This window comes from Coenobita brevimanus, chromosome 25 (genome assembly GCF_032717465.1).
Source record: "Coenobita brevimanus isolate Jiangsu-jjx chromosome 25, ASM3271746v2, whole genome shotgun sequence".
Taxonomy (NCBI): domain Eukaryota; kingdom Metazoa; phylum Arthropoda; class Malacostraca; order Decapoda; family Coenobitidae; genus Coenobita; species Coenobita brevimanus.
The window spans coordinates 21,552,640-21,570,007 of record NC_136978.1 but is presented as its reverse complement, the minus strand read 5'-3'; the positions used below and the strand labels follow the sequence as shown (position 1 = coordinate 21,570,007).

Genomic DNA, 17,368 nt, shown 5'->3' with positions numbered 1-17,368 from the left:
CTTCACTATTCGGTATCCGTTCTCCATCACTTCCGTAGTTTTCCTCATCTTGCCCCATCTGTTTCTCTTTCCTTCACACCTCTCTTTCCTTCTCCCATACCCTTATCACTCGTACTAAAGGAACGACAGAATGATTTTTTTTTTTTTCTGGGCTTGTTGACTTATTACTAAAGAGCAGTATGGTCGCACACGAGTGGAAATTTGTAAACGTAACCCCGGTATAAAAAAGTTCAATAAAGCAGTCAGAAAACTACCACCCAATTTGTTCAACATCGACGGTTTGTAGGTTGCTTCGAACTGTTATTAGAGACAGTTTTGTGCAACACATAGAAACAAATAAGCTCATCAATGATTCAGAAATAAATAATGTTATCTAAGATTCGCAGCACGATTATCGGAATAATTGCTCCTGCCTCACAAATCTGTTGGACTTCTTGAACGATATATTGAACATGTGCGACGAGACTAAATCTGTTGATGTTGTCTACCACCATTTTCAAAAGGCTTTTGACAAAGTTTCACACAAAAGACTGTCAAAAGCTAAAGGCACATGGTTTCAGTGGAAGTGTTCTCAGGTGGATCGAAGATTGGCTCACTGGACGAAAGCAGAGAGTTGTAAGAAACTGAAAAGAGTCAGACTGGATAGGCATTACAAATGGAGTTCCTTTCACTGTTAGGTCATATTATTTTTTATACATACCCGATAAATGATATTGGTGAAGAGTTATTCTGTAAGACTTCTAGGTTTGCCGATGTTGCCACAATAGGTAACAGCAGACACAGCACTGCAGAGGCAAGCTATTCAGAGAGGTCTTGATCAAACAGGCAAATGGACTTCAGTTTTAATAAATGTAAACTAAAGGGACTAAACAGGCAAATGGATTTCAATTTTAATAAATGTAAAGTGCTAAACATTCGCAGTAAAAATGTTGGGGCCAGTTAGAACATGAATAACATTCAGCATGATAGCATAAAGCATGAAAATGACCTAGGAGTTATAATAACAGTTGATTTGAAACCAAGCAAATAGTGTACAGAGACTTTAAGTGTCAGTTAATTGATTGGATTCATAGGTAGAGTTTTCTAATATAAATCGTAAAATATCGTTATCACTTTGTAAAATTCCTTAGTACACTCACACTTGGAGTATTGCATCCAGTTCTGGTCACCGTATTACAGAAAAAGTATGGGGAAAGCTTGAGAGGGTACAGCGAAGGGTGACAAAAATGATACCTAGATTGAGAAATAAACCCTTTTGATGAACATTAGAAGAGTTCGAATTGTTTACCTTAACTAAGCACAGACTGTGGGTGGATTTAATTCAAGTACTGTACTGTATACAAAATCTTCAAAGGCCATGATAATATGGATGTCTAAAAATGCCTCACAGTAGATCTGTCAAATTATACTAGAAGCAGTGGTCATAAAATTGTTGACAAGCGGTTCTACTCACATGAAGATATGCACGTCTTCAGGGGGGTTATAAATATATGGAACAAGTTGCCTCCTTCTGTCAGGGTTGACTCTGATACAGTACTAACATTTAAAGCCGCTTGGATAAGTATCTGTCTTCTAATCCCCAGCGAAGCATGTTCACTTCTGAATAGTACATTAATTAAGTAAAATTTCTTGCAGTGATACCGGTACCATGGAGGGCGTACCAGTAACCATAGTGCGACAACAACATGTTCCTGAAGTGGCAGTGTATTTCCCATGCAGGTTAAAATAGTAGAGCATATGGTTTCCATTCAGTCTTTCCTATGAAATTTCCGTGACAGCTTTTCTATGCTGCATTGTGTTTCTTCTCATTCTTTTCTGTTGTTTTCGGCTGGAGGGTTTGGTGGGCGGGGGGAGCCTTCCAGCTTTCCCGTCCGTGTCTTTGACAGATGGAATAGTCACGTTAGCTATAAGCTTTTCTTAACAAACAGCCTCGAAAAGACCAATAGGCCTGTTGTTTTTCTTTCCTTTGTACTTTGTTGTACTTCACTTCCATTTCCCCCGCCCTTTCTTCCGCTCCCCTTTTCACGACATACAGTATTGTTTTTCGCCCAGCCTGTTCTTGCTCCATATCCTGTTTTTACCCCTGCCCCCCACTTTATTAGCACTCTTTTCTCCCTGAAGTGTTATATGGTGGGTAGGGGACCAGTTGTTAGGCTACTACTCCCTCTGCGATCATACAGGCTAGGCAAGGTTATTGCTCTCTCTCTCTCACACACACACACACACACACACACACACACACACACACACACACACACACACACACACACACACACACACACACACACACCTTATTAATGTGCTATATTCCATTTCTTGGTGAGTGTGTTTGGCTGTGGTCTTGTGCGGTGGAGTTTTATCATCGAGATGAGTACGGATGAGTGGGTAAGTATATCATGTTAATGTTGGTTCATTTGTTTTAGGGTAGATAATGAAAGTGTAATAGAACTGGAAGTCAACAGATGATCCAGTGGTATTGATGAAGTACAGAACGAAAGGTGTGTAAATGGTAAATGATCTGGACCTAATGTAAATGATAAATGTGTAAGTGGTAAAAGAAGGTATGATGTATTTGAGCGATAATTATAATTGGTGCAAGGTATGTGAGAGCAACACGTACCGACCATGCTATTGGCGATAATGTTTAACTTAATGGAGAAAACTTCTATCTATCTATCTATAGCCCGACGCCCTAATCCTGCAAATGGTGGCCGCAGACAAAACGCCTCCAAGTCGCTCTGTCACCCACCATTTGACTACCCTCCCCCCAAATCACCCCCCCCCTCCCTCATATACCTCTCAACTCCATCCCTCCACCTCATCCTCGATCTACCCCTCCCTCTCCCTCCCTCCACCTCACCTACATACACCCTTCTAGTCAGTCTTTCATTCTCCATTCTCTCCACATGTCCAAACCACCTCAGTGTATTTCTCCTAATCTTCTCAACCACATCCACCCCACAACGTTCCTTCACTTCTTCATTCGTCAACCTGTCCCTCCATGTCACTCCACATGCTCCTCTCAAGTGAACTTAAGTTCACATATTTACTTCGTCATTACCATCCGACCTGTATACAGCGTCCATCTTCACGGGGTGGACTTCCTTTCCCTGCCACCCACCTCCATCCCAGGCCACCTCACCCACTCTTGTCAGTCTCCCCCCCCCCCTCTCTCTCTCTCGCTTTATCTACGTACGTTTATCAGTCCGTCCACGCCTCACCCTTTCTCTCCTTCCTTCCCACATTTAACCAAGTTCCTTTACTTCTTCCTCTCCTCTTCCCTCCCATTGATCTGTCTCACTCTCGCTCCGACTTCCAATCTTATTCCCTCCCCTTCTTCTTTCTCTCTCATTTGTTTCCCTAACCTTTCCTCTCTCTCTTTCTCTCTCTCTCTCTCTCTCTCTCTCTCTCTCCTCCCAGGCCAATTTCTCCCAGGCCCAGGTCCACTTTATATCAATACTGGATGTAATAAAGTGAAGTGTTGATAAAAGCTTGTAGGCCGGACGACAGGAGAGAGAGAGAGAGAGAGAGAGAGAGAGAGAGAGAGAGAGAGAGAGAGAGAGAGAGGTGGAAGGTGATATAGGAAGGAATGAAAGTAGGGGAGAGAGAGAAGAACTGTGATTATGAAGATGGTATTATAGCGAAAAGTAAAAATATACAAACGAGAGAGAGAGAGAGAGAGCGCTAGGATGGAAGGTAAGGAAGGAAGGAGGGAAAGTAAGAGGGAGAGAAGAACGATGGTTGTGATGATGGTATGAAAGCGAAAGGTAACAATATGTAGGACAAGGACGGAAAATGAGATAAGGAGGAAGGAGAGGAAGAAAAACAAGAGAAGGATCGAGTTGTTTATGGAACAGAGAGAAAACGAAGGAGAGAGAAAAGATCATGAGTAAAATTTGGGACATATGAGGTAGGAAGGGGGTGGAAACGGGAGAGGCTGGAGATGAATAGCGATATGGGGTGATTTGTTTGGAGGACGCATGAGATGTGGAAAGAGAATGAGAAACGAGAGACGATAATTATGAAGGGTGAAATAGGTGGGACAGAGAGACAGGGAGAGACGAGAGAGGTGGTGGTACAGAATGCCTTTGTCGGAGTTTTGAATAGAATGAAAAGGAAGAAAGAAAATCTGCTGACAAAATAAGGGACGAATAGGTGGTGAGGATATATAGCAGGAGGGAAAAGAAGGGAGATTTTATGTAAAAAAGGTGGTGATGGTGTTAATGGTATGGAAAGAGAAAGTGATGGAAAGAGAATGAAGAGAATTAATTGTTGGAATGGAGGATGAGGGACGAAGGAAGGATTGAAAGAACAAAGAGAAGAAAAGTTGTTGGTGATGATGGTGTGAAAGAGATAGTGGTGAAAACTGTAAAAATGAAAACGATAAGAAGTGAAATTAGGGATGAAGAGGGAGGGAGGAAGGAACGGGGGAGTGTGAGAGAAGAGAAAGGTGATATTATGGAATGAGAGAAGTTTGGAAAAGAAAATATTTGAAAATGCGAAGGTAGGATGGTTAAGAAATGAGGTTAGCGATGGAAAGTGAGAGACGAAAAGAGTAAAAAGAGGGGGAGTAAATAGAAGGCTAATGGTGTTGAGGGTGCGGAAATAGAAAATGATGAATATTGACAGAGTCATCAGAAAGGAGAGCAGGGATGGAAGATGGAGCAGAAGAGGGAGAAACAGGACGACTAGCGAAGAGTGGAGGATGGTAATGGTGTTATTTGTGTGGATTCTTTTAATGAGCGGTATCAAAAAATGAAAACAAAAAATAATAGCAAAAGGGGAGGGAGGAAGAGGTAAGAGAATAAGGGTGATGATGATGTTGATCGTATGGGGTGATTTCGTGATAACGAAATGGGAGGCAAGTAATGTGATATTGAGCCTGATGATGGCTTTGATAATGATGGTGATGATAATGGTAATGGTATCTGTGTTGTGACTGATGGCATGAAGTTATGATGAGTACCCGTTGGCTGGGGATTACGTCGGTGAGTACCCGTTAGCTGGGGATCATGTCGGTGAGTACCTGTTAGCTGGGGATCATATCGTTGGTGGTGATGATTGTATAGTGATAGTTGGTTGTTATGATGGTATTCCTGAGGATGGTGTTACGTTGTAGAAGGAAATGATGAAATAGTGAATGATGTGATAATATTCAAAAGTTGCAAAAATGGTTTTATCTGGATGTGGTGATATGGTGGGTGGTGCAAGTTTTATTTTCAATCAGGGTTGAAGAAACTTTGTCTTTTCATGCAAGCTAGAAGAAGTCAAAGGCTGGAAGCCCACAGATTCAAGATCCATTCATTTAGAGATGCATGGATACATTGCGATTAGGAGACTGGAGGTCATAGGCATAAGGAGATACCGACAGAGGAAAACGGTTCCAGAGTTGACCCCTTGCATACATAAAGAACTGTGAGTATCGACTAACTCTTGCATTAAAGAGCTGGACAGAAAAAGAGGTAAGAGTTTGCCGCCAGGTAGGTGCTATTCGCATGCCATAATGGAGGAAGAATGGAAGCAGATAGTTTAGAAATAGGAGTGGCCACTGAAGTACCGATAGAAGAGAGAGATAAAGATGCAGCAGTGCAGCTAAGAGACAGAGGTTGGAGGGAGTCGTAAGAGGAGGAGAGTTGATGAGACGAAAAGCATTTGACTCCACCATGTTGAGAAGAGCTGTATGTAAGGAGGCCCCCACACATGAGACTTGTGCTCTACACAGGGGCGAATAAAACCCCTGTATGAAGTCCACTAGTTGTACTGGGGTAAAGAAGGCAGTATGCACAGAGTCAGTTTAGCACACCTGATCTCTTGGAGGCAGCTTTGTATTCATTCCGTGGTAAATCTTGAGAGAATGGAACCCCATGTATATTAAGAGATAATGCAGGGTTGAGTTGAATATTGTTAAATTTTAATAGATATTCGTGCAGAAGATTATGGTGGGTTGAAAGAGGAAGATACAGTTTTAGGTGGATTTAACAAAATAACAGTGTTACTTTTACCTTAAGCATCCAGGTTAGAAATATCATCACCATGTGTTGTTGAAGTAACTGCTGAGATGGATGCATTGAGAAGTAGATGGAAAGGTGAAGCTGGATGCTGTGAGAAGTAGATGGAAAGATAAAGTTGGATGCTGTGAGTAGATGGAAAGGTGAAGCTGGATGCTGTGAGAAGTAGATGGAGAGGAGAAGTTGGATGCTGTGAGAAGTAGATGGAAAGGTGAAGGTTGTAGAGTGGATAGGGTTAAATGTACAGCTTATGAGGTCAATGATGAAGGAAGAGAGTTGGTGCCAGGATAGAACCCTGTGGAACACCACTGTTTGTAGCTCTTTGAGAAGGTAGCCCAATGGAGAGAAAAGATCAACAGAGTAAGCAGATGGATTAGTTGTAAGAATGAGGTCAGGTATGTTGAACTCTCCAAGGCACTCAAGGATACGGGTAGGGTGCTGTACAAGCTGCTGTAGGTCATTAAGGATAAAAAAGATTTAAGCTTGTTCACCAGGAGGATCAGTGAATGGAGAGGAGAGCCAAAGGTGGTAGTGAATATTGAAATAAATTAGAATGAAGATATCAGAAAAAGGAGAAACTGATAGGATGTATTCCATCTTAGAAGTAAGATATTCAAAGAATTTTTCAGTCAGTGGAAATAGGGGATAGGTACACAGCACAGATATATTTAGTTAGAGAAGACAGTATTTGAAACTAGACTGTACAGACTTCGGAAGATTCAAGTTCAGGAACACGAAATCAAGGCATGTTGTTTTGTACATATACACAACCAACTTTGACTTAAAATGAGTAGCTATAGAACAAAAAGCGGTGCCAAGGCACAGCAAACTCGTCCCCGGCAGTCATTTTAGTGCTGACGTATAAACACAACATGATTTCTAGTCAAAGATGTCACTTATCAAATTTGGAGTAAATCGGGTGAAAACTGACGATTTTATGCCCATTTGAAATTTAGGCCCGACCCACTTGACACTGACCCCCTTACAGCTACCTAAGGGGTGACCCCCAGATGTAATGAGGCATGTATTAGGATGGAGATTTGAAAGATGCACTTTTAGGTTTTGGTTTCATGTCGATATGACGAATTTGAAAGGAGCTATGTCGAAAAAAATGTTTACCCGTATTTTTTTTTTTTTTTTAATACATTTTTTGGGCCTACAGCCTGTGCCTTGGCCCAATTTGGCCCAAAATTTAATCAGGTGATCAGAAGGTCATAGCTCATCATCCCTGTTTGAAAGAGTACAGCAGGGAAAGAAGGTTGTTGGTTCACTGAAAGCAGTGATGAGAAATAGGGAGGTGGGTATGGAAGTTAAGAAATCGTTGCATGATAGTATTGTGATCCCTACCCAGACGAATGGAAACGAGGCATGGACCTTGCAAGAGGGGAACAAGTCATGAGTGAGAGCAGTGGAAATGAGTTACTTGAGGGGAGCACGTGGAGTGACATGGAAGGACAGGTTGACGAATGAAGAAGTGAAGGAACGTTGTGGGGTGGATGTGGATGTGGCTGAGAAGATTAGGAGCAATACACTGAGGTGGTTTGGACATGTGGAGAGAACGGAGAATGAAAGGCTGACTAAGAGGGTGTATGTAGGTGAGGTGGAGGGAGGGAGAGGGCCGAGGATGAGGTGGAGGGATGGAGTTGAGAGTTATAGGAGGGAGGGGGGAGTGAGTTGGGGGGAGGGTAGTCAACTGGTGGGTGACAGAGCGACTTGGATGCGTTTTGTCTGCGGCCACCCTTTGCGGGATTAGGGCGTCGGGCTATAGATAGATAGATAGATAGTTTTCGCGTAAAGTTGTTAACCGACAGACAGACAGACATATAGACAGACAGACAAACAAACAGACACACCAAGGAAAACAACAACCATCCCCGAGTCCATCCGGGGCAGGGACGGGTAAAAAGTACAAAGATAGAGAAGAGTTTACTCTCAGGCGCCGCAGACAGCTGAGTCTCAGTGAGGAAGAGAAAGTGGGGTTTAGATGAAGAGAGGTGGTATTCAGTAGGGAGAAAATCAGAGGAAAGGCCACGAATGTTGCAGAAGTAAATAGAGAATTAGATAATGGTTCCGTACATCTCGCATGGTCGTCACCGGGAGAGGCGATTGTTTGACGATGGCGATGGTGGTATTGGTGATGGCGGAGTTAGGTGTTGGAAATGAAAGATGAACCAGTTAATATTGTGGTAATGATGTCGATGAGATTTTGAAGATGGTGTTTGGTAATTGTGATGATGATGGTGTTGAGAGTGTAGTGATGGTTGATGATGACGTTGGTGAGGATGGTGTTTACTTTTGAAAGTGAGTGATGAAGACTGAAGTGGTGAATATTGATTGTGTTGCTGAAGTTATGTAGACGGTTTTAGCTGTTGTGATGATATTGGGTAGTGAAAGTGTAGTGGTGGTTGATGATGTGAATGATAATGACGTTGATAAAGTTGTGAAGATGATATTGCCTGGTGATGGAGATGTTGGCAGTGAAAGTGTAGTGGTGGCTAATGTTGATATTGAGAATGGTGTTACTTTGTGGATGCGATTGAAGTATTCAATATTGTGGTGATAATTTCGTTGTGAAGACATGTTGAGAATATCTTTTGAAATTGTGATGACGGTAGATAGTGGTGATGGTGATGGTAGGCTGCTTATCCGCTGCAGGTGTTGGCGGGTGAGTGAAGTTGTGATGACGGGTGTGTTGTGACAAGAGTGGAAATGTCTGATAGGAGTAGTGATGATGGCGGCAGTCCTCTCGGTGGTCGTCAGATGATGGAGATAGGGAAGACGCTGATGCTTCTCCCGTTCTCCTTTATGGCATCTTCCTTCCCATCTTTTTCTTTCTTTATATTCTTTCCTTCCTCCCTTCTTTCTTAACGATGTCTTATTCTCTCTCTCTCTCTCTCTCTCTCTCCAGTTGTATCACCTACTGTTCCCATTTTCTTTTTTCGTCTCGTTATCCTCTTCCTAACTAACTGCAGCCCCTTTTATCCTCTCATTATTATTTCTCTTCATCCTAAGGTAGCCTGCCCCTCCTTCTCACACTCTTTTTATTTCCATCTTCGTCTAGTACCCGTTCTCTTCCCTCTGTTCCTCCTATCTTTCTCTGCCTTGCCGCATTTTCCTCTGCGTTTTCTTCTCTCTCTCTCTCTCTCTCTCTCTCTCTCTCTCTCACTGTCTTCCCTAATTGCCACCATCAGCGTTACTACTGCCAGCCTTTGAGCTTCTTATATCAGGAGGCTGCCCACCCCCATCCTGTAGCCCCCTCTGTCACCTTTCATTTCCACCCATTCCCACCCTTAACCCTCTCAGTACGAGGACTTGTTTTATAATAAGCTACTGCTCTCGATTCCCAGATATTAGGAGAGATTTTTCGCTCTGGTGAACTTGGATATACCCTCCACGAACCTCTTCACCGTTAACCTGGCCACGCTCCTGATCTGAGTATAATCACTAAGGGATAACAAAGGTGTAATAAAATGGACGTCACCGTGTTGTAGTAATTAACCCTCACAAATACCTGTACTCCTCCTCTCCCCTCCCATGTACTGGTTATCTTTATTATTGTTTACACCTTTACTCTGGGTTTTACTCCCCTCCTGACCCTCCACCACAAAGTCGGTGTTACACTATTTCTGTGAACGTACCAGTCAGATGGACGGAGCCCATCATCATGCTCAGCGACGTGACCAACTTAACACTGTGTTCCACCCCTTGTGGATGTTACGGTATTTTGTTCTAGAGATTATGGTGGAGTACAGCTTAAGAAATTATTTTGTGAAAATGAATGTTGGTCTGCGAAACGTGTGAGACTGGCGGGTAGGCCTGTATTAACGTGTTCTTAGAGACGGATAGACGTAAGATATCAGACTGAAAAATATAATAGTGCTGAATTCGATGTTACTTCAAAATACGTAAACTGTTCCAATTTCTGATAGAAGCCTAAATGAAAAAAAGAAATGGTGCAAACTGTTGAACAGAACCGTTATTTTCTTAACTGTTCGTACCGCAGCGTCAGTTGTTTTGCACTTGCAACAGATGCTGTACATGCTGCATCTTCAAATTCCCATACATGATGCATCATCAGTTCATGTGCACTTTTTATTCACCAGGTCTAGATCTGCCTATATTTTACGATGTAGTGGAATCCACGTACCAGCTGTTACAACACCATCAGTAAATTTAAGGTGGTTCAGTTTTGTTTTCTCCCTCTTTCTTTACCCATACGTCTCCCTCTCCATCTATCCCTCCCTCATCCATACACTTCCCCTCCCTATCATACCTTCCCCACTGTGCCGCCTTTCCTTTCCTCACCCATACACATCCCCTTCCTCTCTCTCTCCCGTACCCTCCCCTTTCCCCTCCCCCTCCCTTTCCCTTTCACTCTCCCTTCTCCCTTTCACTCTCCCTCTCCTCTCACACCTTCCCACCCTTTCCCACCCTTTCCCTTCTTGCCCACATATTCACATTTTCCTCACTTCTACACTTCTCCCTCATCACCTCACCCATACCTCCCGCTTCTCTCTCTCTCTCTTTCTCTCTCACTGTCTCTCTATCTATCTATCTATATTTCCATTCCATTCCTCCCTCCCTCCTTCTCCCGCTTACCCTCCTTCCCTCTCCCTTTTCGTACTTCTCTTCCTTCCATCCTCCCGTTTCCATTCCTTCCTACTCTTTTCTCCTACATCCTGCCCTTCCCCCCCCCCACTCTCTCCTTCCCTTCCTTCCCGCTCCCATACACCTCCCATTCCCATACACTGCCCCTCCTCCCTCCCCCTCCAACCTCCCCCCCCCTGCTAATTGTGTTAGGTCCGCTCGTCGCCCGTTCTTTGGAGGCCGCTGATCAGATTTGTCCCCCCAAACATGGCGTGTTTACTAGAGAGAGAAAGAGAGAGAGAGAGAGAGTTACATGATGCACAGACGTTGGCAAGCCCAATGGAAGATAGACATAAATACGAGAGAGAGAGAGAGAGAGAGAGAGAGAGAGAGAGAGAGAGAGAGAGAGAGAGAGAGAGAGGGGGAGGGGAGGTATAATACACGACAACATGGACCTTACACTCACATCGAGAGGCTGTTCCGTCCTTATTGAAAACTTGAGAGGGTGGAGGTGTGTGAAGGAGGGATGGGGGGGGGTGTAAGTGGGGAGTGGGGACTGGTGAGGGGGAGGAGTGAGATGTGACATGAGGGAGAAGATGGGAGTTTAAGAGATGGGGGTGGGGGTGGGTAGGAGACCTGTAAGGTTTGGTGGGGAGGGGTTGAAGGAAAAGGAGATGTTTTAAGGAGGGATGGGAGTGTTTAAGGAAAGATGGGGGTGGAGGAGGACTGACAGAGTTGAGAGAGGATCTGCGGAGAGGAGAAGGATGAGAAAAATGAAGGGGAAAGATAAGAAAGATAGGGAGCAGTTGGGGAGAAAGCCACAGGGAAGCTTGCTGAGTGTGGCGTTATAGGGAGGACATTAATGCTTTTACTTCAGTGACATTTTGTTTGTTATTATTATTATTATTATTATTATTATAACACCATCACCATCGCTCATCATCAATATTTACTGAGTTTGGATGATATCACTTAATTTTGTGAAGTCCTTTCAGCACTGGCTAAATATTGCTGTTTCAAAATCTTCAGCTTGTTGAGGTAATATAATAGTATCTTTTTATAATGTGGCCTGGGATGCTATGGTAAAATTACTGTATATGCCAGCTATATCCGGATCTGTTGAACGATTTTCCAGCCAATAATCCTCCTAACTTGGGAGATCACGCAGCCATTCATTCACTTTTGATACATTTAGTTTACAGGAAAACACACACACACACACACACACACACACACACACACACACACACACAGTGCAGTGGTAACGTTCTCGCTTGCCATCTGGTAGACGGGAGTTCGCGCCTCGCTTAGGTTGCGAAAAGTTTCTCTGACGAAGTGGGTGGTTACTGTCCCCCTTGAGCAAGGCGACGGGTGGATGCGTGTGTGAAGGTCACAGCCTTGCCCTTAGATCGGACTATATGAGCTCTCAGCTCCCTTCCGGGAGGTAAAAGCTGACGATCACGACCATCAAGTGATCCTGACCGACCAGGTGAATTACACACACACACACACACACACACACACACACACACACACACACACACACACACACACACACACACACACACACATTCAGTCTGACAGGTCTTCCAATATCCAGATGATTGTATTCACTGCCAGATGGACTTTCCAAACAGGAGGTTAGATATCCATATAATTACCGGTATGGTATCCTTCATTATTCCCGCATCACGAGGGGAGGGAGGAACTAGGTCCTTAGGTGAAAAAATAGTTAGACGTTGGCTAGAGCAAATTGAAAAGTACATGGTGGTATTGTAGGGCTTGTTGGTATTTACTTGTACGGCACATATGTCAGTACCTCTAAAATATCAACACAGTTGCATCGTTGATATGTAAGAGGAAGATGTGGTAAGTCAGATAAATCACTGAGGAAAAATTGTTATGAAATTTCTTAAGCGAACGAGAATACAATCCAATCTTAAGACAAAGCAGACTCCTTGATGTAGCCTGTGTTGGAGAAGTGGTGGTCACGAGCTAAGAGAAGAGGTTTGCTGGCTGACAGGACGCGAGTTCGATCACAGTCTGGGACAGGAAGCATTTAATTGTTTGGATTTTGTTATTCCAAACTACTGATCGGTAAGAAGAACAATCATCACGTTATAAAAACATCCTCGTTAATACCATTACACCAGACCGTAGTAAGACGGCACTCGTCTGTATTCAGTATAGACGGTGGCTTATAGCACACATTGATGTGGTGATATGTGAAGGTGTATGGCATGTAGGAGAGTTGTTGGGCCTCAGGGAGTGCACCATCGTGTCTGTTCCCAGAGTTGGACCCCCTCCCTCCTGAAAGTAAGTACTCGTTAAATTAGTATTTAAATAGTTAAATGAATAAATAAATAGATAACTGAACAAATAAATAAGTAAATAAATGCCTTGCACACCCATCAGACCTGCATGGAATTAAGTGGTGACCCAAGGGTTAAGAATCTCGAGAGGAGTTGGTGTGAAAGTTTGGGGAGAACATCGGTAAAATGTATAGCCTACTCAAGGAGAAACTAAAGGCCTTCAGTCCAGGGGCGTGTTTATTTCACTTCTGGTATATCCATATGGTTTTCAGTCAACCTTGGATATAAATGTTGGAGCTTGAGTGCTTAGGTGTAGCATTGACTGCCACGGAGCTCTCTTAAGCTAAAGAAAATAGTCGTACGGTATAGCAGCAAGAATTAAGTAAAGAAATGCCACTGTGGTGAAGTATTCGAGCTAACACCAGACAATTTAGCTAAGAGAGGGATTGAGTACAGGAGGCTGAGTTAATAGTGGTGCCATCAACCCATGTCATGGTTGGGATAACTCTTGTAGCCTTCTCTGTACTACCTAACTTCAGCTGAGAATCAGTCACAGAAGCTTGAATGTCAATGTTTGAGTCGGGATGTGGTTGCATTGATTTGTTTGTGCTTCCTCCACCCCTGTCAAAGACGGAGTATGATATGATGAGAGAGAGAGGGAGAGAGAGAGAGAGAGAGAGAGAGAGAGAGAGAGAGAGAGACTGTTGGTTTATAAAAAGGATTTAATCAGTAACCGATCTGGGATGCACGAGTGTGTGGAACCAAGATCAAGAATTTATAACTAACCTGTTCGTCAAAAATGTGTCCAAGGAATATGTGGTATTATGTGTTATATTCGTGTGACGTATGCCACAGAAATAACTTTTAGCCCAAGGACTTCGTAATAATAGCACTACTACTACTGCTACTACTACTACTAATTGTTAATATTATAATTCTTGCAGTGCCATATACAAAATATTTTCTATAGTTTAAGGGAGACATCTATTAATCAAGACTTAATAAGGACGCATGTGACCATTCCTGTGCAAATACAGTCATGTGACACCAGCAAAAATGTTTTAAGTTAGGCATCCTCTGTTTCTAGCTAGAGAAATTACACTCCAGTTGGATATTTTTTTCTCTTTATAACCATTTCCAGACGATTTTATTCATCTTACGGTAAATTTTTCAAAATGCGTAAGTTCAGTGTTGCCCTCATTTACCCACACCCCACAAGAGATCTTTCCTAAGTTAAAAATAATCGTCAGGGTATTGGAAAGATAAATCAATAAAGACGTCACGGGATATGAAGGGTCAAGTTTGATATTAAATAAACGTTGGTCCAATATAAAGTTGGTAAAGTATCGGTGGTGCTAAGGGGGTGGTGGCGTTAAAGGTGGCCGTTCCGGAGGCTGGGTGGTGGGTTGGCCCCGCGTATCGAGTGCCAGGCACAGTGCCACATGGCCCCTCACCACACTAAACGCTGCAGGACCCGGAACACTGCCACATGGATTTTTTTTTTTTTTTTTTCACCAGAATGGAGGGGGAAATAACTGCTGGGTGTTGATTCCCCCAGTCGCACATTCTCTCTCTCTCTCTCTCTCTCTCTCTCTCTCTCTCTCTCTCTAGACCTATGGTTCCCAGCCTGAGGGCCATGGCCCCCTGGGGGGCCATACTTCTCGATTGGGCTATGAGGTAATATGTGCATCTGAAGTCACTGTGAACAAAATTTCATATTCATTTTTCAGGGGCAAAATTTCTGCAGTGTTGTACATAACCCGTTTCAGTTACATGCCTCGCAGGTAGCCTTTCCTGTAGTAGTGCAATGTGAATCCTGAAATTTTGCTATGAATCATATGACAAAGACATACTTGTTGAAGGGAGTATGGCGGATGGCTTGATGTGGTATCATCAGCATCGAGCAGTCTGGGTGGTCCTGCTAATCTTGTCAACCTGTCTGTGCGAAGCTAAGTTTTCCAAGATGATGAGCACCAAATCACAGCAACGTAGTGATATTCATATGAAAGAATATATCTTTTGTGCTTGAACTCTAACTGAACCAGTGTTACTCACGTTGGTAGCAATACCATTGCATCCTTAATACCAAGGTTTTGGATTTACTTTCTGAGGGGTGTTTTGTTGGCATGCACTGCTTAGTTTAAATTACGGTACTGCCTTTGTTAAACCTCTCATGTAACTTATGCCAATTCAAACAGTGATATGTTGTTTGCTCTTGCAGAGGAAGATGTGGAAGACCCCAGGAAGGAATTTTATCTTGTGTGGGTGTCGCACAACGGAAAAGAAAATTTGAAAGATACTGCTCTAAAAGATATCTGTTGAACTTAGAAAAGATATCTCGTAAAGAAAGAGGTTAAAAGATACCAAACAAACCTTATTAGTTCGAGAAAAGGCTCTTAGGATGAGAAGAAACCTGTGTGACTGATAACTAAAATACAACTAATGTGATAACCTCAAGCAAGTACCGCTAAATACAGTTTGGACGCAGTGACAACTGGATTTGTTTACTTATTTTCCCACCAGAATAGAATAAATAATAAGGAGTTCTGCCTCCCCCATGGACATCTTTTTATTTTCACTATAGTTGATTTATGTTAACTAGGCGATTTTTGTTCTGGTACAGCTTATGACGTTCTCAGTGGCAGAATAAGAAAATACTACTCAAGATCCTTTCCACAGATCTTCTCCGTGACTAGCATCATAGTGTAGTGTTAACGTGTTGTTATAGCACACCATCCAAGATGGAGAGATGGCAATTTTAGGCCAAGTTAAAGTGAGCAGAATACAGCTCCAGAATATAGCTCCAGATTACGAGTACTGTATATATTTTATTTGGTGTAAGAAAGATGTTCCTAACTGAAAGACTGGAGTTGGTTTTTTTTTTTTTTTTTTTTTTTTTTTTTAATGTGTCCGTCTCTAGAACTGAATAGGCTTAATAAAATGATTTCAAGGCCCAGTAGTGATGTCCTTCAGTTTTGAGGCACTAAGCACCGTCAGGATAGTGTCAGTTGGGTTTGTTTACATTTTTCCCTCCAAAATGAAGTGTTATGCCGGGAAATGAACGCTTGAGGCTATGAGGTCCATATTCTAGATGACATAGGAGGCTTCTTAATATGTCTTCCATAACAGATTTATTATGCATATTGCTCATTAATATACAGTTATGTGCTGTTTATATACAGCACCGGTGTATATATATATATATATATATATATATATATATACCACGTTGAGTACCGGTGTATATATATATATATATATATATATATCACGTTGAGTACACCGCTTCCCGTTCGATCAGCGAAGTTAAGCAACGTCGGGTCTGGTTAGTACTTGGATGGGTGACCGCCAGGGAACACCAGATGCTGTTGGCATCCCTACGTCAAGTGGGGTTGGTGGAGGATTAGTGCCCCTCCCTGTAAAACAATTAACTCTAAGCCCTTGGCCACCCTGTCTGGGATACATGGCGTCTGGCAATGAATGAATATATATATATATATATATATATATATATTGTGTGTGTGTATATACAGTATATAATATATATTATAATATACACACGAGGTCTGTTTAGAAGGTACCAGACCTCATTTTTGTTCTCGTCAGTCAGTTGGAGGATAGGGGCAGGGCTTTGTGTAGTGCAGTACAGGACCTTCATGCACGTGTGTGATTAATGCCAGCTGCCACGAGTAACTCTGTGGCTGTCAGTCAACCTACGTACATGGTCGTGCACCTTACGCTCGTTGCGTTCCCGCGCTCATCACAATGTCTGAAGAAGTCGAACAACGTTACTGCATCAAATTCTGCCAAAAACTAGATGATACCGAAGTTGAAACAATCAGGAAGATTCAGAAAGTTTTGGGGAATGAAGCCATGGGAGCAACGCAAATAAAGGAGTGGTACAATCACTTAAAAAATGGTTGAATATCAGTCAGCAATCCACATCCTGGGAGACCATCAGCAAGCAGGAGTGCTGAAGATGTGAAGAAAGTGTGCGATTTGATCTTGGGAAATCCTCAGATGACTGTCAGAGAAATTGCTGATGAAATTGGAATCAGCAATGGATCAGCACACGAAATTCTAACGGATGATTTAGGCCTGCGAATAGTTGTCGCCGGGTTTGTTCCAAAGCTCCTTTCACGTGAACAACAAGCTCCGTGAGTGAACGTTGCTCAGGACATGTTGGAGTGTGCAAATCACGATGCAGACTTTCTGAAGACTGTTATCACTGGAAGTGAGACTTGGTGTATGGGTACAACCGAGAAACCAAAACGGTCATCCCATTAGGCACCATGCGGGGTTGCCTCAGCCATAAAAAGCACGACAGGTCTGCAGCAAGGTGAAATGCATGTTGACAGTTTTTTTTTTCCGACTTCTGTAGAGTTGTGCATCATGAATATGCACCAGAAGGTCAAACTGTCAACAAACATTACATCCTCAGTGTTCTCCGTCGTCATCGTG

The 17,368-nt window shown here is 42.9% G+C and overlaps 1 pseudogene; it reads left to right on the top strand.

Annotated features, from left to right (window-relative positions):
- The first annotated feature begins 16,162 nt into the window (after positions 1–16,162).
- Positions 16,163–16,281, top strand: LOC145393902 (5S ribosomal RNA; annotated as a pseudogene).
- Positions 16,282–17,368: the final 1,087 nt, after the last annotated feature.